This window comes from Polypterus senegalus, chromosome 10, assembly GCF_016835505.1.
Source record: "Polypterus senegalus isolate Bchr_013 chromosome 10, ASM1683550v1, whole genome shotgun sequence".
Taxonomy (NCBI): domain Eukaryota; kingdom Metazoa; phylum Chordata; class Cladistia; order Polypteriformes; family Polypteridae; genus Polypterus; species Polypterus senegalus.
The window spans coordinates 167,160,671-167,185,154 of NC_053163.1; the positions used below are offsets into that span (position 1 = coordinate 167,160,671).

The 24,484-nt window shown below is 45.8% G+C and overlaps 1 protein-coding gene across 11 annotated transcripts in view; it reads right to left on the bottom strand.

Annotated features, from left to right (window-relative positions):
- Positions 1-24,036, bottom strand: part of LOC120537999 (voltage-dependent R-type calcium channel subunit alpha-1E) — a 368,732-nt gene extending 344,696 nt beyond the window's left edge. For 8 of the 11 annotated variants that reach the window (XM_039767331.1, XM_039767338.1, XM_039767337.1 and 5 more), the window contains exon 1: positions 23,318-23,992. The gene's annotated coding sequence lies outside the window, so the exon portion shown is untranslated. Of the gene's footprint in view, positions 1-23,317 lie in introns of all 11 variants that reach the window. The other 3 variants (XM_039767335.1, XM_039767334.1, XM_039767336.1) reach the window with 2 other exon arrangements.
- Between the last annotated feature and the right edge of the window lie 448 nt (positions 24,037-24,484).

Genomic DNA, 24,484 nt, shown 5'->3' on the forward strand with positions numbered 1-24,484 from the left:
ACTGGGAAGCGCACAAATTCAACTGTGCCTTGTCAAAGATGGAGAATTTTTTCATTTCAGAAAACACAAAGTTCTTGTTTCGGTGGGCACAACCACCTGGGTCACTTGGCCTGCCATTTAGGACTGTCTGAAATTTTATTTTAGGCCCTCCAAAATGTGGCACCCATCCCAGCAGTATGGATATTGGTAGAATGGTTGCCAGCTTTGAGAAGGTCCTCAAGAGAAAAAGTAAAGCTGAATGGGTTACCATTCCATCTCAGGACCCGCTCACACCCACGACGGGCCATTTTGGGACCCCAGATTGGTTTAACACTCACGTCTTTGAGGATGAGGGAGAAAACCAGGAGTTCGCAGGGAGAACCTGAAAGTCATCTGCAGACAACGACTTGATGACCATGCTGAGGTTCTACTTCCCCTTTCCTTAGAACCCTTTGCCCACGTTGTGACTGCTCTCTCTCACTGAATGCTCTGATTTTATATCTTAGGTGTTGCTGGAATTGCCATTGGCTGCGTGCATTTAAGGGGTCCTTGATTCCTCTCCTCTTGTCTAAGGCACATGTTGACTGTCAAAAGAAGGCAAGTCATCTCAGGACCCACTCATATACACACACACACACACGCGCACACATCCACCATGGGCCATTTTACAAACCCCAACACTCATGGTTTTTGAGGATATAGCAGAAAAGCAGGAGTACATGAGGAGAACCTGAAAACCACCGGCAGACAGACTCTTGATGACCACGCAGAGGTTCTCCTTCCTTAGAACCCTTTGCTCACGTTGTGGCTGTGCTCTCTCTCTGAATGCTCTTATTTTATATCTTAGGTGTTGCTGGAATTGCCACTAGCTACATGCATTTATGGAGTACTTGATTCCTCTCCATTTGTCTACGACACACCTTGACTGTTAGGAGAAGGCGGTGCATCTCAGGACCCACTCACACACACATCCATCCATGGGCCATTTTACAAACCCCAACACTCATGGTGTTTGAGGATATAGGATAAAAGCAGGAGTAAATGGAGAGAACCTGAAAGATATATGTAGATGTTGACTAGACACATCATTTGAACCCAGGACACTGGATCTGTGAGACACCAGTGCTTACTGTTCACTCATCCATCCATTAATTTTCTAATGCTTATCCAGGTCTGGGTTGTGGAGACAAGAGTCTAAGCGATGATTCCCAGATGTCTCGGTTCTTTGTCAGTTCCTCCAGAGGGGATACAGAGGTGTTCCCAGGCCAGCTGAGAGGCATAATCTCTCCAGCGTGTCCTGGGTCTGCCCTGAGTTCTTCGCTCGGTGAGGACAGAAATGGAAATCGACTAATAAATGAAGAGCACTGCCTTTCGGCTCAGCTTCCTCTTCACTATGACCGAGTGGTACAACGTCGGCATGACTGCGATAGCTTCCCCAATCTGTCTGTCGATCTCCCTCACTCGAGAAGAAGACCCCAAGATAATTCAATTCCTCCAGAATGTGGTGAGGACACTCCACCGTTTTCTGGCTGAGAACCGTGACCTTTGACTTGGAGATGCCGACCCTCATCCCAGTTTCTAAACACTCTACTGAAAACTAGCCCCAGGACTTGCAATAAGCAATCTGACTTACTAGAAGTACCATCTCCTGGTGAAGGTGTCCAGAATGATGTGACTCAAGAGACATAGTGCCCCCTATTGGAGAGTATTGTAGGAATCCACCAGTATGACTTACGAGAAGTAGCATCTTCTAGAGGAGGGTATTGAAGTGATAAAATCCAATGGAACTTCTAGTGTAGAGTCCCACCACAGCCTGATGTTTGATTAGTGGTAACCAATAGTGTAAGGTTTCAGCAGAGTAAGTGTGTCAGCAATGTCAACCCATAGTTCATGGAACCTCCATGACCTTGTGACCAGTAGCACCCGATAGTGGAAAGTAGTGTATATGACTTATCATAGGTGTAGGGGTCTGCCATGGTCAGATGGATGGCCAGCAGCATCTCTTAGTGTAAGGATCTCATGAGCAGTAGCGCCTCCCAGTGTTTGGACCGACCATAACGTTACTCATCAGCAGCAGCAGCACCTTTCACCCTCCTCCGATTAATTATCTAAGTGCTGTGGTCCGCCGCCCCTGCCTTCTGCCGACAATGAAACACAAAGCCATCCGACTCCAATGCCTTTCATCCGAACAGGATTACTGCCGCTTCCCAGACTAATAAAAGCGACCGTCGGTGAGTCTTGCGAGGGAAAGAAAAGATTAAAGAAAAGCATTTTGGAGACAAAAAAGGAAAATGTGAACAAAGAAGAAGCAAATTGAAGACGGTAATAAAAAAGAGCCGCTCGCTGAAAACTGAGAGAGCAGAATCCTGAGCTGGGAGAGTAGAGAGGGAACTGGAGGGCGTGTAGGTAACAAAGCGGGAGTGCCCGTGTGTGACCCTAAGAGTGGGTCCTCAGAGGGCACCCCCATACGACCGCTCCTGCCATCACAGACCGATTTCTTCAGATCCAGCAAGGCTCCTCACCTCGTGTCCGGCTCACTGGCCCACAGCGGCCTACCAAAGCAATCACTCCTGGTACCTGTTAAGTGAGCCTCCCTGCAGACATTCCATTGCTTAAATGGCACCGGGATGAGGACCACTGACCATTAGGGCCCGACAATGGCAAAGAAACGCCGCGCGCAAGTGGATGAGTAATGCAGCTGAGCCCCCCGACTTCTCTGGCTCTCCCTTAATAGGATTTGCTCCCCATGGGAGGACTGCACTCCTTCACTCTGGCCAGAAGACAGCTTTTCATCTGAAAAGAAACTGCCTGCTATTTTGTGTTTTTTTTTTATTATTTTTTAGTATGCCAGGGGCAGAAAAAAAAAAAAAAGAAAAAAGCTTGGCCCTAGCAAGAGCTCGCCTACAAGTGGACGCCCGTTGGCCATCACCATCCACCAATCACAGCCCTTACTTCTGACTTTGCAGTCGAGCAGCAATCCCTCCAGACTCCGACCCCCCTTGGATATCCAGCCATGGCAATATGTCAGACCACCCTGCTAGTGACTCCACCCCTTTCTGTACCTCACCAATCACAGCCTAAGTAATCTCTCCCTCTCTCATTCTCACTCGACTTTGCCCCCTTAGAAACTTGGCTTTCATAAACAGCAGCCCCCTCCCCTTTGCTACTGATCCCACGCAATTGTGTGTGTCACCAGTTTTAGCCTGAATGCACGCTTCCCTTCATGTGACTCCACTTCTTTACACATACAACCGTCACACTCCAACACGACAAACTTAGGACTCTTCTTCTTCACCTGAACCTGCTCATCAGTGTCAAAATCCTCATCCCCCATTTAGACACCCAGTATGCTTTTCACTCCGCCCCTTTAAAAATCACACACGCATTTCCCTCTCTATTTGGCTTAACTCCACCCCTTTTGGAAACCAGCCACTAGCGAGTTAAAGGCTTTCTAGGTGGGACTCGTCCCCTTTTTGATCTCACCAAAGAAAGCCTGATGGTTCTTTCTCTCTCACTCATGACACCTGCACCCCATTAATTGCATCAAATTGAGTGTCACCTGGTGGCACGGTGGCGCAGTGGGTAGCGCTGCTGCCTCGCAGTTAGGAGACCCGGGTTCATTTCCCGGGTCCTTCCTGTGTGGGTTTGTATGTTTCCTCTGGGTACTCCCACAGCCAGACATGCGGATTAGGTGCATTGGCGATTCGAAATTATCCCTAGTGTGTGCTTGGTGTATGTGTGCCCTGTGGTGGGCTGGCACCCTGCCCAGGGTTTGTTTCCTGCCTTGCACCCTGTGTTGGCTGGGATTGGCTCCAGCAGACCCCCATGACCCTGTAGTTAGGATATGGTGGGTTGGATGATGGATGGATGGATGGATGGATGAGTGTCACCTCTCAAAGTGCTCATTCCTGGCCCTTTCCAAATTTGTCACCACAGCAGTACTGAATGGCTGTCCCTTCTGATTCTGACTCCACCCCTTTGAGAGTCCCACGCATATTTCACACCCTGACAGTACTTATTTCTTGGGACGCCTCTTTCCAGATTTCACCAACCAAAGCCTTAACAGCTCTTTGTCTCCCACTTCTGACAACTGCACGTCATCAATTACATCAATTACAGTGTCAACCGCCCCCTTCTGGCCCTCTCTAACTTTCCAATCCCAGCAGTACTGAATAGCAGTCCCTCCTGCATTGACTCCACCCCTTTGAGAATCTCACTACTGCTAGCCCCACCCAGACAGTACTCACTTTCTATCCCGCCCCTTTCTGTTCCTCTCCGCTCATATTCTGTCCCTCCCTCTCTTTCCCTAGCTATATCTTTCCTGACTCCATCCCGTTTTTTTATAAGTCAGCTATTATAGGATATAAGACTTTCTAGGTATGACTCCACCATTTTAAATTTCAGTAAATAAAGTCTGACTACACTTTTTCTCCCATTTCTAACACCACTGTCTCATTAATAACATTAACTGCAGTGTCTCTTCTCCCTCACTGCTGGCCCCACCTAAGTTTCCTACCCCAGCTTTACTGAATTTGCCCCTTTCTGTACCTGACCAATCACTGTATGACCACTGTTCCTCTTCTATTCCTGACTCTGCCCCCTTTTCACAGTCTATATTCACTATTGATTCCCCCAACATCTCCACACATTCCACTCCCATCTCACTTCTGACCCTTTTCACCTGGCACTATTCAGTTCTGACTCCACCCCTTTCTGTACCTCACCAATCACAGCCTGAAAAGACTTTCTCTCTCTGTCTTTTTCTTTTGACTCCACCCACTTAGAAAGCCAGCTGTTACGGGATGGCAGACCTCCCTATTTTGACTAAAGCCCTCTACTGACCTCACCAATCACAGCCTGACTCCTCTCTGACCCCACCTACCTCTCACACCTTGGCAACACTCATTTCTGGTGGACTCTGAATAGCTCCGCCTCTGTGACTCCTCTAACAGTCCTGCCTCCAGTCCTCCATCAACCCCTGGCCCCCACCCAAGCTCACGGACACGCATCTTCCTTTTACTTCTAATATATATGAAGGCTAGTCAGGGTGGCACGCGGCTCATCTGTGGACGAGCAAGAGAAGAGCACAGCGGTCAGCTTATTAGCAGCCATTAATCTGGCATCACAGGCTCATTAGCCGCGTTTAGCCAGGAAGCAACAGGATGGACTGGCGCTGCAAACAATATGAGATGAGCCAGTGACATTCACATCTGCAGGGTGCTCTTATCAATGTAGGCAGCGGGATGCCAGGCACCAGTCTGGGCTTGAAGTGTGTGCTTATGTGTGTGGGCTGGGAGGGGGAGGGACACCTACAACAATAGCTGGCGGATTCAGTTTCAAGCTGCACTCGCTGCGTTTGGCTCCCAGTGAACAGACAGTGAAAAGGCTGGGCACATGTGATGCCACCTAGGAAGTGCTAAATGCCCATCCACACAGGCTCATGAAGAAGGGAGAGAGGAATGGAGACAGAACCCTGATAACTGCAAAATCCCTCATGCCCTTCTATTCAACATGCATGCCACTATTGCGGTCTGCCTTATCTTAACAGAATGACAGCTACTGCTGTTGCTTTATTTCTGACACAGTGCCAGCCGGATTGTGCTAGGGAACGAGCCCATGTCAGGCAAAGTGACAGCGATTCTTCTACCAGTATGTCTGGCCTGTGTCTGCCCCTAAATGAAAAGCTTCCTCGTACCACGGCACCCCCTGTCTACACCTGGCACTTCAACCCAAGTGGCAACCCACTCAAATAGAATGTCATACCATTCTGACAGACAGCTTTCTCCCTCTGTGCCACCACTATCCTGTGAGAATGCCATCAAAAGATATCTACTTCATTGTGCCATCCTGGATTTTATTTATTTCATGTTGTTTGTGTTAAATATTTGTAGATACTTGTGAGAATGAATGAATATATATATATATATATATATATATGTATATATATATATGTATATATATATATATATATATACACATACACACATACACATACACATACACACAGTAGAGTTTTAGTATTGTACCTTATTTGGGAAATAATAATATGAATATATGAAATGTGATATAAAAATATATTATTATTTCAGCAAATCTCACTAGTATTTTTTAATAAATGGTATTGCACTTTCTTTTAGCACAGTCTGTGAAATATAGCACATGAATAAGTGTTATTAATTTTTTTATTTCAGTATCATCTTCCTAATATTGGATTATATTTCTTATCACCGTGTCCATATTGGGTGCAGTTTTCAGGCTTGGGTGATGGTAATTTGCCACTGGAACACAGGATGGCGCTGTTTACCAACACCTTATCCCTAACTCCCTCCACAAACCGGCAAATTGACAGCTTTACCACCCTTGACCTCACTTCCGCCTGCTGGGACCCGCCTCCCGCCTCTTCCCCCTGAAATTTCTTATCACCAGAAGTTACACCATCTTGGAGCAGTCACTTTTCAGATTCACGTCGCCAAAGAGGTTTCTTTTCATTTACATACATACATACATACATACATACATACATACATACATACATACATACATACATACATACATACATATATATATATGGTGGCACGGAGGCTCAGTGGGTAGCACTGCTGCCTCACAGTTAGGAGACCCAGGTTCGCATGTATAATTCCTCCCACAGTCCAAAGACATGGTTAGGTGGATTGGCGGTTCTAAATTGTCCCTAGTGTTGCTTGGTGTGTGGGTGTGTGTGTGGGCACCCTGCCCGGGGTTTGTTTCCTGCCTTGCGCCCTGTGTTGCCTGAGACTGGATCCAACAGACCCCCATGACCCCATGTATATATATATATATATATACACACACATACACATATACACATGTATATATACACACACACTGTGGAACTGGCCATGGACACAGACAGATGGACATTGTTAGTTCACCCAACACACGTTTATTATATACAATATTTACAGTAAATGTTCAGTGCACATCCCAGTGCCCCCAGCATCAATCCCCCAAAGTCCAGGCCTCACAGTCACCAAACGCCTTTCCTTCTGGCCGCCTCCACTCCACTCTTGAGCTCCATCCTCTTCCACCCGACTCTTGCTCTCGAATGCAGGCCCCTTTTATACCACCCCGGATGGGCTCCCGCTGCTTTCCGGCACTCCTCCTTGGACACGCCCCCGTGTGGCGGAAGTGCCGGCTGCGCACCCAGAAGCCGTCCGGGTGCCCCCATTCTTCTTCCCTCCACACCAGGAAGTGCTGGGCTCCAGGGTTCTTCAGGCACCGGGGCGCCACCTAGAGGTGGCCACGGGCCCCTACAGGGTTGGGCTTCCAAGCCCCCTACCCAAGGCCACCAACAAAACCAGGGCGGTCGCCCCCTCGTGGTCGGGAGGAGGCACCAACCCTCCTCCGCTCCCCTCAGGCATCCCGGCTGGGCTCCACCCCCAGCCGCATGTGACAACACACACATATATACACGACCTACACTATACACGTTTATATATTTTTTCATATTTAGAAATGGTATTATATTTTTTTAGCGCTTTAAGTGGCATCGAATGTATAAAATTGTAATTATGTAATTGTATAAAATGTAATTAAGTTTTATCATCATTATCATGCATAGCTACCACACGCGAGGCACTATAAAGCAGCCATATAGAAGTCTCATATTGCTTACAGACAAACTTAACCTGCACACATGGGGGTGCTATAAAACAAACACAGGTAGCTTCATATCCATGCCATCGTTAGCTACCATTGTGTAGCAAAAATAACAAACAGGTGAACATTCATGGCAATCCAGCTGCAAAGTCAAAGTGGCAACATTCATATTTGTAAGGTTTGCTCAGGTTGCCAAAGTTCGGTCAGCTCCTGTTCATTTTGATTGCCCTCACTTCCTCCAATGCCAAGCAATCAGTAAGAGCCTGGCACCCCTACTGTAGACTCTGACACCCCTACTGTAGACTCTGACACCCCTACTGTAGACAGCTTCTTTCATGGCTCTGTTGCCAGGGCTTATGGATTCCTTTTGACTAAGCAGCACGAACGTCTATTAATATAAAGAAATTCTGCAGCTCCGAGTGTTTATAGCGCCTTGCTAGGACTAAGAGCTTAATACGAGGGGAAACTGTTTTTGTGTTTCAAGTCACCCTTTGACAGGGCACTTCACAGCACCAAGAGTGACAGAAGTTATCAAAGGGTTCCAAGATCGATCAGTGCGACACATGAGGTGGCTCCTGCAAACGCCCAGGTCATAACAAGAAACGCGCCAGTGGTTAGAAGGCCACACAATTTAAAAAGTGGGCAACATCTGGCATTTCCTAATTGTGCTTACATGGTAAAAGGTGGCATCTGCATTCAAACCACCACTAGGGGCACCCATTGAGCATAAATGTAGACATGACACACAAACAGTGGGCTGGGGCATCAGAATTTCGAGGGTCTTTCACCACACAAGTGCAGATGTTCAGTAGACGGTGAGGACAAACAGAGGAACAGGATGAGAAGGTAAAGGGGAGCTGAGGTGTTTCTGTATGCCCGTAAGACAGAGAGAGGAATATGGAGATGCAGGTGTTGGCTGTTGAAGAAGTTTGATGAGGGGGCCAGTGCTGACCTAGGGGACTGCATTCAGGGGTCAAATATGGGTGGAGGTTCTGAAAGAAGAGGCGAGGACTGCTAGACAAGTGTGAGGGGGTCAAGACCATGTTGTGGAAGGAGTAGTCATGGGTGCTCAAAAGTCCTCTGCAGAAGGTTCAGGTACAGGATGAGAGGTGTTCTTTAATATAGCGCCTTAGCTTTTGGTGTAACACTGCAAGGATGGGTTTCAGATGGCTGAATGAACATTAAAGAGAAGGGGTCTTAGATGGGCTTATGGAGTCATAAATTGGCTGTTCATCCCCCTGATGTGCACATGTAACATCACTCACTGTCAGTCAGCTGCAGGTATCTCCTTCTCAATGCCCTTCCAGCTGCCATGACAAGATACTGAAGGTCCTCATTTAAGAGTGGGAGACACTCGTGCCAATAGCTAGGTGCCGGGTACAAGACCGAAAATGCTGACCCATTAGAGTGAGGGTGAGATCCCATTAGGCACCACCCTCACCAGTTAGAGCACCACTAACTAAAAGGCAGGTCTCTCTTCTCAGGTGTGCCAGATGGGCGACACTTTAGTGTGAACTGTCGCCAACCCACACCCCCAACCTTCACTATGCAGCACTCCAGACCCGCTGCTCTCCATGACGCACACAGCCTGTTTGCTGCCTTCACTCAGTCCATCTGGCAACTTGCTAATTTTTTTTATGTTTCGTTTCAGTATCAACAACATAATAGCTGTGCCTCTGTGCCAGCTCCGGAGACACGAAGTTTAGCAGTCCTTTGCTTTTAATGCCATTATCTAGAAGGAGCCATGGTATTTCCTTTCTTGGAATGGCTCTGCCCGCATGTATAAGGCGCTTTATAATCCGCAGTGTTCTACTGACTGGTGAAAAGTAGAAACAGGGGGCATCAGACAAGTGAGGAGTTAGGGGTGGACTGCAGGCAAGCCCATTGTGCCATTCCCTTTGTTAAGCCACAAGCAAGGGGAAAAATAAAACATAAAATGACTGTGCCACCTGCTGCTCCATTGACGCCATGGGATTATATCACTCAACACCACAGGGTGAAGTGTGGCCTTGGTTGGGCCTCACCAACTTCAATGCCACCTCCACCTCTGGCACCTCAGAGATCTCCAATTCAGTGCAGAGGCTTGAGGGTGAAAGTGAACACCAGCCTTGCCTGCTCAGGTCAGTTCATAGAAGGGACCTCATGCCCAGACCATGGAGAAGGGGAGGCACATTTCAGGGTTCTGTTTAAATTTGGCTGGACGCCCCAAAAGCACAAAAACTCCAACAAAACACTTTCAAAGAAGAGCCCTCTGGAGGGGGAAATACCATCAAAACCCCGGCAAGAAAGGGCCTTGGAAAAAATGCTTAAAAATGAAAGGTTTGTTTTAATCAAAATGCTCTGCAAAACAGAACATACAGAACAGCTCAAATGAGTTGCCTGAAAAGGCAAGGCAATCACATTAAGGAAAATCCCAATATGGAATCCAGAGGCATAGTCAAAAGCAGAGCAGAGGTTCAAAAAACACAAAATCCGTAAACACAGTCCCAATGTAAAATCCAAACATGTTGCCAAGAAACAGATCACGGGGTTGATAATTCAGGCAACTACAAGGCAAAGACAAGAAACACTCCACTGCTTAGCACGTTTGAAATGAAACCGCCAGAAACTGTGGAAGGCCCTCCCTTAAATAGGGCCGGTCCTAACAGTGATTGACAGGTGGCCCCGCCCCTTGTGGAAACTATCCACAAGCATAACCTAGGCCTAATCATGGGGGATACTTTTGGAAGGGGTCTTGTAGTGACCACTCACACTCCCCAAGTCATTACATAACATTAGAACATAAGAACTGGCCATTTAGCCCAACAGAATTGCCATCCAAGTTAAACTTTAATCAGAAAGCATACCTTTATTAAATAAGCACAACACCCAACAGCGCCACCCTATGGTGATCAGGAGTCATTGGCACATCTTCCCAGGTGTGGCATTACTGGCAGATTTAGTCTAGAGAATATTTACCCATTGTTAAGTGTATATAGTGATTATTTAGTAGAGAAACAAAGGAGGGTTTATGAACAGTATACGCCACTGGAGGGGGGTTTCCGAACCTTACAACAACACATATATAATTCCCAGGTTCAAATAAATACTTTCAGCAGCCGAAATGCCTTTTGAGCAGGCTTTTTAAAAAAAAAAAAAAAAACACAACACAATATCACAATTTTTTTTCCTTTTCTCTTTGTTTCCCCTTCGCTTCTCCACAGGCAAGTTTGGCCCTCCAACTGCCCTGGGAGCCAAAATTTGCTCCTAGGAAGTGGACTTTAAATCCTATTCACTACGCTCACCTTGACATAGAGTGGACTCATTTTATTCACTTCATCCATCAATGTACCCTATGAGGGGACCATGGCAGCCACTTGTTTTCCTTACGTTTCTTTTTTGTTGTCCGAGACGACACCATGGACTTATCGAATTTGTCTGCAATTCTACATGTTGTACAAATCCTTTCATTTGCTAACTTACTCCTTCTTATTGATGTACTCTTTCCTATCTTCTCTGCATTATTTTAACATTCCCTCACTTTTCTATCGTGGCCATCAGGAATTCCAGATGATTCGGATCAAAGGCATCCCAGTGGGGTGTCCAGTGCTTCAGCTAAAAGACACTGGCACTTACCCATTATAGGTGGGCTCGTACAGGGAATTTGGATCCTGGTCTCCCCAGTCACCACATAAACTCGACAGAAAATACGGTCCTACCTTAACCGCCACCGTAGACGAGTGAAAGAGGTGGAATCCTGCTCGCAGCGCCAAGCTGTCAAATATAGGGCCATGGAGTAGAGCAGGGATGAAGGAGAAGCCTTTAACAAAACGCATGGAGTCATGCAGTACGATGAAGGCATTGACTGAATTTTACTTGTAGCTGTTGATTACGATTTTTAAAAACACATTTAATTACAGGAGTAAGTGATTAGCGATCAGCTTCTCGTGTCCTTGTAAGTTACTGATAAACAGGACCCAGCAGCAGGTGTCGGCCTGGTCAGTCATCCTTACCCAATATTTGGCCTGACGACTTGCTCCAGCACTCTGACTGTGCCTGACTTTGTGTGGTAGCTGACCGAGGACCCCACACCCTGAGGTTTATTTTTCCCTTTGAAGCTGCTCAATAGAATTTTTGTTTTCCTCTCCTATCAATGATGGTATTAAAGAACAGGTATTTTCAGCAGTGGCATTTTTGGAATGACAATTATGATTGGGTCACACAGACTAGGGGGAAAGAGACACTCTAAGAAGAGGCTGAGCCTGAGAGAGACAAATGATTGAAAGGGGTGGAGCCTGGCAACAACAACAACAATATTTATTTATATAGCACATTTTCATACAAATGATGTAACTCAAAGTGCTGATAAAGGTGGAACCTGAGAGAGAGAGAGAGAGAGAGAGATGGAGACACTGTCCAAAGGGGCGGAGCCTGGTGGAAAGACACAGTCAGAAATGGGCAGGGCCTGAGCTGGGATAGAGACACATTTGGAATAGATGGACTCAGAGAGAGAGAGAGACTGTAGGCGTAGCCTAGGTGAGACATATGGTCAAAAAGGGCAGAGTCTGGAAAACGGACAATGTCCAAATGTGGCAAAGCCTGGAAGGGAGACAGATGTAAGAGGTGGAGAATAAAAGAAAAAGAGTCAGAGAGAGACATTGTTAGAAGGGTGGAGCTTGGTAAATACACACAGTCAAAAGAGATGGAGCCTGGGAAAGGGAAACCATTCAAAAAAATGGGAAGAACCTGAGAGACAGCAAAAAAGATGCTGTCAGAAGTGTCAGGCCCTGGGAAAAATACATGGTCAGAAGGGTGGAGAGAAAGACAGGTAATAAGGGAGAGAATGTTTGAAGGGGAGGAGCCTGTTAAATTCTGTCATAAGGGATGGGGCCATACTCAGACTCTATGATGAGAGTATGTGTATGCCTGTGAGAAAGAGAAAGAGAGAGAAAGAGAGAAAGAGAAGGGGTGCTGTCAAAAGGGGAAGGGCCTGGCCGAGAGACTTTGTCAGAAGGGGTGGAGACTGAGTGAGAGAAAGAGATGTAATAAGGGAGAGAGAGATAATATTTGAAGGGGTGCAGCCTAGGAGAGAGATGGTGTTTGAAAAGGTAGAGCCTGCTAGATACTATCAAAGGGGTGGGGCCATACTCAGACTCTATGATGAGGGTGCGTGTATGCATGCAAGAGAGCGTGAGAGAGAGAGAGGGAGAGAGAAGGAGTGTTGTCAAAGTGAGAGAAAGAGACGTAATAAGGGATAGAGAGATAATATTTGAAGGGGTGGAGCCTGGGAGAGAGAGAGATGGTGTTTGAAGATTTGAAGAGGTGGAGCCTGTTAAATGCTGTCATAAGGGGTGGGGCCATACCCAGACTCTACGATGAGGGTATGTGTAGAGAGAGAGAGAAGGGTTTTTGTTAAAAGGAGAAGGGCCTGGGTGAGAGACTTGGTCAGGAGGAATGGAGCCTAGGAGAGAAGCACTGTCAGAAAGGGGTGGGGCCTGTTAGACAGACACAGTCTGAAGGGGTGGGGCCTATTAATGAAAGACCCAGTGTCAAAAATCATTGTGACAATGGAGGGCAGAGCCCCGCCTGCCTTTTAGAAGAGACGATGTTGATCACTAGCATCTGAAATGTTTGTTTTCCTAAGTGCTTTAATGTGTTTGTCTGTTTATTTGAGCACTTTAATTAATAAAGGATACAATTTTATCTGTGAACTTACATGACACCGAGCCCATTACAAAAGTAACCTGAATTGAATTACATTCCATCATTGCCTTTCATGATTAAGTCACGTTCTTTCAAGGGTTTCCCTGCTTCACCTGGTGGCGGCTGGTATGATGGCTTCCTAGCAGCAACTATATGGTATGGCCTGGTTCAATAGTTTATTATTCTCAGAGTTCCTGGGATGTCTGGTCAACCCATTTCATGGAAGTTGGCTTCTTCATGCCCACTTCTAAAACAAGCTGCAACAGTCACTGTCAGTTGATAAAGTTTCTGACAAATAAAACACACATCCCAACCAGCATCTTCAAAGAATAAGAGAGATGACTGCTCCATTCCTAAAGTTGCTGTAGACAAAGGGAATAGCAGCTAAATCAGGAAGTAGGCTGCTGTGTGTTCGTGTGTGTGTGTGTGTGTGCTTGAAGACCTTGAGAAAAAGGACTAGTGCAGTGCTTTTCAACCTTTGTGGTGTAACAAGACAATTTTTCACATGACATTGCATTCATAACCCACCAGAGAGGGTCCACTCTCCATGAATTTAGCAAGATTGTCTGAGCAAAGGGAGTGGGGTGGTCCCCCACATTGAATTGAGTGCCGTCCTCGAAGCAAAAAGGGGGTACCCAAGAGCATTAGAGTGTTAGGTGAATCAAGTGTGATGGACAATACTTTTCCTTCTTGCTGAATTGAGCAGATGAAAAGAGTAGAGGTTGGGGAGGTCTCCAGGATCGGCCGCTGTCCACCTTGCAATGCCGCCATTGTGACTTGAGCACAATCTACAGAATAGTGGATGAGGTTCTGTCCGGGCTCAACTGCAACCCACCTGCAATGCTGACCCTGTCAATCATGTAAGATCGTCAGAGTGGTGATGGGGGGGTTTTGGGGTCTTTTGATTTCAGCCTGCAATGCCTCCTACATGTTGGGAAACGTTGGTCTAGTAATTAAAATGTTTTTCTCCCAACACTGAAATGAACACAAGGCTCAGTAGAGGTTCTCTCTCTTGGTTTCTCTTTGTTATGGATGGCATTTCATTCAAGTGTCACTCTTCTATACACCAAAGGGATGTCATCTTTACCCTGTGAGCACATGCACAGTCTCGCCTCTCAGTCGTAAAATCCTGAATGACTGAATGTTAAGAACAAGTGCAGCCCACACAATGTCCTGATGGAGAATCGACAGAACAAAATCTCTTATATATATATATACACACTTATTCATCTTCTTCCTCAACCTTGTCCATTCAGCTTGGCTCCTGCTCCCCCTGTCCAATCAAAATTTGATCAGTAGAGTTAAGCATTGCATCCATCCACCTTCTGCTGGTTTCTCCCTCCCCAAGTGTGGGTCACAAGAGCAGCAACCTAAGCAAAGATGCCCAGACATCCATTTTCCCTGCCACCTTCTCCAATTTACAGGGGAAACTTGGGGGTTGGGGGCAGGATTCACACTCCAACCACCATTATAAATCTCACAATGTTCCAGTGTGGTGTTGAGGTGTCACCCGCTGCACTCAGGTCCCAATCCGGTTAGTTTATCATGTGGTGAGTAAGGCAATGAGCTGTAATCGGCACATTCTCCCGACCTACTTCAGCAAGATACTGTGGTGTTCAAGGATAGCCAAGAAATACAATCTCTGCAGCATCTCCTGGGTCTGCCCTGAGGTCTCCTCTCAGTTGGACATAGCAGAAACACCTTCATAGGGAGGCATCCGAATCAGATGCCCAAACCATCTCAACTGGCTTGTACCATGCAGAGGAAATGCTGCTCTACCTTGAGCTCCTCATGACTGTCAGGGCTCCTTATCCTCTTTCTCAGGCTTAGTCCAGACACCCTACGAAGGTAGCTCATTTCTACCGTTTCTATTCGTGATCTCGTTATATCGGACACTGCCTGAAGCTTGTTGCCCTGGATGAGGGTGGGAACGTAGATCGACCAGTAAATCAAGAGCTTTGCATTTCAGCTCTGATCTTTCTTCACCACACATTGACTGATCCACTCCCAGTTGATCTCTTGGTCCCTTCTTCCCTCACTTGGGACCAAGATGTCAAACAAAGCTTTACAATTCCCGCAAATTCCAGAAAAGGATTTACACTTAATCAACAAGAGCAGTGAAATATGTGAGAATATTTTCCAAAAAGCTAAACAGAAGTCAAGGTAGAGACAGTCATGGAGTGGCAGACCCTGGTTCAGACATGAGCTTGCTAGGAGGATGATGGCTATCGTCGTCAAACCCACTTCTCTCACAAAACGAGATGCTGCCCTTTGCCCATAAGTTATCTTAAATAATTTACAACGTATGTGTTTTCATGAAACTCAACAGGTCAACACATTAGTCAGCATTCATTCATTCGTTTGTTCATTCAGTCTTCTCTAGTCCCACCAGTGCTTAATGAGATGGCAAGGGAGGGACACTTATCGCTATTGGCCACTGCAGTAGGGTCTGCCTGGAGTGTCACTCCTCAACTTCTTTTCCACCATTCTTTGGGTCTGTGATGGTTTTACTTCGTTCCAGCATCCAATGGGGGTCTTTCTATCAGAGGGAAGTTAGATTGCATTGAGCAGACTTCACCCAACCATCTCCATTGAAGCAACTGTATAATCTCTGAGATGATTCCCATTCCAGTCCTGTTTCTGGAGGTCCTTGTTTGACATGGTATTTGGTCAGAAGATCCCCTGTCTGGAATACTTCAAGATTTCTTTCAATAGATGTGGTGGTCTTCCAGCATTCTGAGGAGGTTGCACTTAAATATCCTAATCTTAGTGTGGCTACTGAGATTGTTGGAACTCCAGGTGTTCTTCAGGGTGGCAAAGGCCGATTTGCTCTACCAATACTTTTGTTAATTTCTGGTTCACAGTTACCATTTGTCATAACCCTTACTGTTCAGACACACAAACTCTTCTACCTCATCCAGTGATCTACCATTCACTATAATTGATTCTTCTGTTCTGGTGATCCTCATTAGCTGGGTTTTCCCCATATTCACTTTAAGACCTATGGTACTGGCTGTTTCAGCTCGGTTTTCAGTCTTCTTCTCTTGGTGCCTCCTTGATAGCAGACCAAAGTTATCTTCATTGTCCAAGTCTTCTAGCACAGTGGTGAGTGTCCATTGTATTTTCTTCCCTCAGTGATGCTGTGCCTGACGTTAGAGGTGAGAAGATACGTCTTTGCTTCCACCTTGAATGCTTCTGCCTGCAGGTTGCCAGGAATGACTTTGAATTATCTAACCCCAAAGAGTTAGTTCATCTGCAAATGCCCATCATCATTAGAACATCCACCTTTTTAACAGTAAAGTCTTTTAGTGGCCCACCTTTCCTTTATCAGTAACTGTCATTGAAGTTTTACTATGAAATCCTTTGGCGTATGTCATCATGTTTTCAGCTCAATCCTGAGACCCTCTTATGTAGCAGGTCACTAGTTTGTCTCAGTCTCAGTAATGAAGAATGAAGATCCAAACACCTCTTCACTGCCCATAAAGGAACAATAAAAGGTCACGATGGGAAGAGCTGAATGACCAGCAAGATATCAAGGAAAGATAGTGGGAAAATGTGGAAGAATTGTGTGCAAATTATAACAGGCACTAAGAAGCCAATGTGAAAGAACAAGTGGAACTGGAACCTGATATATCGAAGGAAGGAATTGCATGGGCTTGGAAAAGCTCCTGGAAAGGATGGCCCACCACCAGAATTGTTGCATCTCCTACCAACTGAGGTGTCTCACACTGCACTAAGCTCCCAATCCAGGTGGTTTATTGTGTGGTGGGTGCGGCAATACAGCATCAGCGCATGCTCCCAACCTTCCTTCATTCCTTCAACCAACTGCAGTAATAACAGCTTTATGCCAAAGGATTTGAAGTAAAAACACGTGGTCGAAAGGCTTGGAGAGATCGGTATGCATTCCATCTCCAAAGACAGGAGAAACTCACATTTGCTGTAACTACCACATGATAGTTGTCACACACAAGCAATCTTTTGTTGAAGAGCATACATCAGAGAAGAAGAACAGTTGTGGGAGTGGAGTTGCCTGATGTACAAGCTGGTTTTCTGAATGGAAGAGACCATATTTCAAACGGATCATGGAAAAAGCCAGATGAGTTCCTGAAAGACTTATACATGTGCTTTATTGACCACAGCAAAACATTCAATTGTGTTGAACATGACAAACCGTGGAAATCCATGAAATAATTGGGCACCCCGGCACACTTGGTTGAACTAATAAGATCGCCGTACACAAATCCAGAAGCAACCATCAGAACGACTTATGGCGACACCAAATGGTATAAAATCAGGAATGGTGCTTGACAGGGATGTAGCCGATCCCCAGAGATCAGGTTTCTTCACAGGGTCCCTGGGTTGACACTCCGGGATAGGGTCAGAAGCGCCGCGATTTGAGAGAGTCTCGGAGTAAACTTTCACTTCCGCCAGATCAAGAGGAGCCAGTTAAGGTGGTTTGGGCATTTCGTAAAGGATGCCCCAGAAGTGGCTCACCGTAGAACTTCTCCTGGCACATCTCACTGGGTGAAAACACTGGGGAAGACCCAGGACACGCTTGAGAGATTACATGTCTTGTCTTGCTTGGGAAATCCTCAGGAAGAGCTGGAATCTGCTGCGGGGGACAGGGAAGTCTGGACTGACCAGTTGCCACCAGGACCCTCTCCAGGAAAAGCGAATTGAGAAAATGAGATGAGGTGAGATGCATGAGAAAATGAAAACTTGGACAAGTCCGAAATTGGAGTGAAAACTGCAAGCAGAAACATTAGCAACCTAATTCATGCAGACGATGCCAGCCTGCTCACAGAAAACAAGGAGGATATAAAATGACCGATCCACAAAATGTGGAAGAAAAATGGGACTGAAACTCAGCAACAAGAAACCATAAAATTAGGACAACAGCTGGAAATGGAGAAGTTGTGATGAATAAATGACAAAGAAGAATTTGAACTCGCCCATGGGATCTGGGATTCATGATTGACCACGGTGGAGAATCCAACCTCGAGATAAAAAGAAGAATGAGAGAGGTTGAAGATCAGTGATCAGTATGGATAGGATCTGGAAAAGGAAAGACATTAGCCTTTCAACCAAGTGCAGCATAGTCTGTGCTAATGTGTTCCCCCAAGAACGTATGGGTGCAAAAGCTGAACGATGAACAAAATAGACAGAAGGAAGACTGATTCATTTAAACGATGGTGCCAGAGAAAGCGGCTCTACACACCATGACTGATGAAAGTGAGGAACAGAGAGGTTCTTAAGCCAGGAGAATCACTGGAAGCGAAGATCACCAGACTGGGAATCACCTGCTTTGGCCATGTAATGTGATCTCATTCATTGTAATAATAGGAGCGGTCAGGGGAACAGGAAAAAGAACACACTGGATTGACACCGCTGCCAGATCTGAAAGAAGCCATGAAAGATCAAAGGAGTCAGACGACCCATCAGCAGAGTCAAGTTAATTAGAAGCCACACCACTACGTGGCCATTGCTCTTTTTTGTGGTTTTCTTACACCATCGAGGGCAGTTTTTGTTGAACACTGTTCGTAAATGTGAAGGCACCCCAAAATAATTCCAGAGTTGCTGACGTGCCTTTACTTGGGCGACCACAACACAACGGATTAAAAGGCTGGTTGAAAGGTCACTTCCTCATTTGAGTCGCAGATCCTAAACCCCTTTGTCAAATGTCCTTTCATGATCATTTTTGGTCATATTTTTCAGGTTCTAACCAACTGTTAACAAAAAAGTTGACAATGAGTTGTCTCACGTGTGTCGCGTCTTTTGACCTCCTAATTTGAACCCTTTCGTTCATCTCAATGGTACGCTCTCAAATCCTCATCTTCTTGCAGACAAAATAATAATATTGCTAGCTCCCGAATATCTGAAAACTCAGATGATGACGTTTCTCGATAGCGTTGCCACCGATGAGGTCAATCCCATCACTTCTGGGACTACACCACAGCAACTGATGTCACATTGCGATGAATGGTGGCACTTAGGGGAGAAACAAAATGGCATCCGAAATGACATAAATCAAATTTTTAATAGCTGAAAACAAATTTTTAAATTTGATCAAGAGTCTCGAAAGAAGAAATAACTGGGAGGAAAGGTTAGGAAAGAAGCTTAAAACAAGCGTCCAAGGAACAATAACAAACGACTCCTTCCAGGCATCTCTCCGAGCTCTCATCTCGCTCACACACGGTCTGCCTACACATTCACACCAGCAGCTCCACCTCGCACTGTTCATTCATTTAGTGTCAAAGTCCTCACTTTGCCCATCCCCGTAAGTTAAACTAAGCCAGGATCCTTCTGGAAGCTCACTTGCAACCACATAACTCAGGCAAAGAGATTTTAGCAGCACAGAATGAAACCGAAGATCTGTCGAGTCGTACCCCACTTTTGGTACCGTGTGAATTTCACTTATGGCGTAACACCAACAGATTTTATAGGCGAGTTTCACACAGAGTTTCATATAAATCATTTCACTCGTACAGTAACTAATGAACGGTCATTTCGAGAGTCTAATCTTCAATTCATACAATGCCCTTTGTGGTGCACACCAGCACCGGGAGCACAGCAGAGCCAAGAGCAGTCAGAAAGGCCAAGCGAAAATGAGACGACTGCTAGGCACATCCTGAAATTCAGATGCAGCCTTAACTCTCGGCTGGAGATGAGAGAAAAGCTCCCCCCCCAAAGTGACGGCCCCTCCAGAAAGAAAGAAACTCTCTGCATTTTCTGAAGACAAAAAAAAAAAAAAGAAAGAGAGAGAATAACATGCAAGCAAAAGGCTCAGGCGTGATATCAAAAAAAGCCCCGAGATACACAACAGCAGCGAGCCGACCAGGGCATCCAAAAACAGCAGAGAGGAGTCACTCAGCACCACAGATAGCAGCTCAGAATTTCCAATATGGAGATTACTGACGCCTAACAGTTTGGCCGCCACACAACAATTAGCACTTCGAAGACGAGGGAGCAGCGGCCCCCGTAAAGAGGTCAATAGGCTTCATATGCTCCAGGGTTGATGGACAGCCTCTCTCGTTTCTGTTTCTTGACTTGTGGAGATCAACATTTTTTTCATAAAAGGTGATTAGGAGCATGTGGCCTTGGAGCTTTGTTGGCTCACAAATGAGAACAGTCCATCAAACTGACCAGAGCTACGTGCCAGCATGGCGGAGGTGTCAAGAGACGAGGCGGAGATAGGGAGGGGAGCAGAGCCGGATTAACCGTTAAGCAAAATGAGCGGGTGCTTAGGGCATCGGGATCCTGAGTTGGTTTATCATATGGTGGGTGCGGCAATGCGCTGTATCATCGCGTGCTCCTAACCTCTCCTCCTATCTAAACACACACACGTAAAATAATACAAAGTAATAAAACAGGAGTAATAGAGGTTGAGAGGCACCAAAATCTTTTAAGTGCTCAAGGTCTGTAAATGTCTTAATCCAGCCCTGGAAGGAAGATGGGGAATTGGAAGACAAACCTTTACCTTCCAGAAGAAACCATGAAGAAATCGGAGCACTTGTCGTGTAGAGCTGCACTCTGACAAATCCCTGCAGAATTTTTATTATAATAACTCCCTTCTTCTTCCATCTATTTTGTATTCATTTCTCTATTTCTCTATTTAGGTATATTGGATTCCTTTCTGCTTAAATACAGTTTGGGGTCAGTGGTCAAAAACGTCTTGAACCATTGCTGATTTCAAAATCTGGGGTTGCACCCCCCCAAACCCCCTCAAAGTTCCATTTTGGTTTTTCCCATCAGCTCATTCTTCAGTGGTCCAAAAACAATCTGCCAAGTGAGATTAACAGAGTCAAAGTGACGGGAGGTTGGTGACGGTGATGAACTGGCAGTCGAGACAGAGAGGGTCCTTGAGTGCCTATAGTTCATGTCAGGGTACCAGTCCTGAAAGCCTGCTTATGAAATGGATGGATGGATGGATGGATGGGCAGAGTCTTAGCCTTGAATATCAGAGACAGACAGAGAGACAGATGTGAGAGGCACTAGATAATAAGCAGAGACAGATTATTGAAACATTCTAGAGTATATAAAAATATATGTAAGGCACTATATTGGAGACTGTTGCCTCAAGCACTGCATTATTAAGAGATAGATAGATAGAAAAGCACTATATAATTAAATGATAGATATTAAAACACTTCTTAATAGACAGATATGTAAAGGCACCACATTATACAGTATGAAAGCTTTAATATAACAGATAGAAAAGGCACTATATAAAACATCTCTCTATTGATTAATTACATAGTGCCATAAACAACTGTCTATTATTATTATTGTATTATATAATAATAATAATGATAGGTAGATAGATAGACAGATAGATAGAGAGTCACTATATAATTAAATGAAAGGTATTGGACAGATATGTATGGGACCATTTAATAAATATCAGTGTATGTATGGAACTAAAGTAAAAACAGACAGAGAGGTAAGTTGTTATATAATAAAGATATAAAAGGCACTACATAAAACGGATGTCTGTTTATCTAATAATTGTGTCATGCACAACTATTATATAAAACTTTTTTAATAATAATAATGCCATTAGATAGATATTGACACACGATACAATGGACAAATGAATAAATAATGCAAGTCTTTATACATCCATCCATCCATCCATTTTCTAACCCGCTGAATCCGAATACAGGGTCACGGGGGTCTGCTGGAGCCAATCCCAGCCAACACAGGGCACAAGGCAGGAACCAATCCTGGGCAGGGTGCCAACCCACCGCAGGACACACACAAACAATTGACATATATTTGTGTAAGGCACTATATAAAACAAATGGATAGGGAAGCTGCTAGAAAGATGTGAAAACACGATCTGTTAATCGTTTACATAGTACCGATCCCAACTACCTTTCTATTGTACCTTACATATCAATTTCATAGGGTCAGTACTGTCACGTGTACAGAACCCCTTTGAAATTCTAAATTGAATGTCCTAGCAACACGTCGCCACCCCCCAACAATGACCAGTGATACCTCAAACTTACCTTTCATATTTGTTTGGTAGACACATTTTATATATATATATATATATATATATATATATATATATATATATATATATATATATATATATATATATATATATATGAGTTGTGCAAGACTGCATTTTGTAATATACATTAGGAATTAAAATGTATGAGATAGATAGATAGATAGAGATAGATAGACAGATAGATATCCGAGTAAAGCTCAATATTATTAACTCGATGTGTATAGAATAACACAGGATCAGCCGCAGTGCCCGTTCGAGTTACATGTCAGAGACCCCAAAAAGCCCCCTCTGCTTACTCATTCACACTCTTTTGCACACTTTTAAGATTCCCGATCTGCCAGCAGGTCTGATAAAATCTCTGCCGCAGTCCGTGTGTCACTCGGAGCTACCAGTTTATGCAAAAGCTTTGCCAAGCCGGCAGAGCTCGGAGTCTCTGGGGAGGAAGGAGGCGGCGGGTCGCCTTTTTCCTTTTCGAAGCTTTTCCCCTCGAAGTCGCCAGTCAGGGACTGTTAAGTTTTCGTTTCTTCCTATTGAGACCGGACGGTTTGTCTCGCGAAGCGCCGCTTGCTCATCTGCTGCTTCAGGCTCGTCTGTTCCCCCGTTGTGCGAGCTGTGGGCTGTCGGTCGTAGTAAATGAGTCAGGTTTTCAGCTTGTAAAGTGAGTTTAGCGGCGAGTGACTCGAGTTAAATTGTCGGGACTTTTAGCGCTCGCTTGCTCACTAGCCGGTGAATTGCAGGTGATTCTGCTTTTCACTTTAAGCCCCCCATTTGCATTTTGATCAAGTCGAACACTTCGCGGCTCTTTTCCTCGGCACCCCAAAGGGGTAGTAGGCTTTGCAACCCAAAATGCCCAGTTTTTCACCTCCGCTGCCCACACACCTTCAGAGTCACACACACACGCATGATGCAACCACAAGGACGAGCCTGGAGTCCCGAAAATCCACAAGTGCTATGGCTATCCCGGCACGCCGCTCTCGTAATCAGAACCGCGATACTCACCTAAACCGAGACCATGTCTTCTCGCCTTCGTCCTCCTCCCCTTTCTCCTTTCATTCGCCGGCAACTCAAGCCCTCCGTCACACTGCCGCACAGCTCCGCTGCCTCACAACTCTCCGGCTTTACGGGTTCGGGCGCGGCCAAGCAGAGGGGGTCGCTCGTCAGGGGCCAATCGGGTCGGAGCCGCGAGGAGCCACTGAGTAGTCTGCTGCTCTGAATTTCGTGGTGTTGTTCTTCCGATCGCAGGCGAAACCCTCCTCCAGACCCTCACCAAATCCCATTGGGAAGCCGTCTGACTAAGAGTCCGTATTTTTGTAAAATCCGTAAGCACTCTGAACGATAACGTAAGAACGCGTCCGAGGGCTGGGAGCGCGTAAGCCGCATCACTGGAGCGTTTGCGGCGCGTCTACATTCAGGCTCCGTGCCCTGGGCAATCCCCCCATTTCACATGTCTTTACCTTTTAGATTGAGTTGGAGCTCCCCGCCCCTTTTTTTCTTCCCTGGCATTATTCGAAGATTGAGCTCCTGCCGCCGAGCTGGGATCCCGAGTCTATTTCTTGATGGATTGTCTTTCAGCGAAATGGTGTGATTACCGGCGGCTTCTGACACTGAATTGATTCCTTAGAGCTCATTCAATCGCAGATAACATAGCGGTTACTGCCGTTTGGAGGGGCTGAGTCTGGCATCTGGAGGCGAAAAAAAAAAATCCCTGCAAATGAACTTCACGCCGAACCGAGGCGACCCCCCTTTCTCTCTCTCTCTCTCTCCCTTCACGCAACCGAGGAGTACCGATACCCCCGCCCTTATGGACATAACGAATACCCCCAGCTACAGACACTCCACCCCCCCCGTCCCCCACGGCCGGTCCGACGCCATCCTCAGTCAACACCCCCCACTCCACACCTTCCAAAAATGTAGCGATTCACCACTTACGACATTTCCTTAAGACACACACGGAGTGAAGTTCGCAATCTGAGCTCGACTCGACGCCGTTTGCTTTCTTCTTAGCGTCTTCTCCTATAGAAGAAAAAAAGAGTTGGCACGGCCGACGGATACCATTTTTGGTAAACTCTCTAAACAGCCTGCATGTGGCTTAGTGATAAATGCCAACTTCTCAACTTACGTGGACTTGAGTTCGAAATCCCGTCCACGCCTCTACATTTCAAAGAC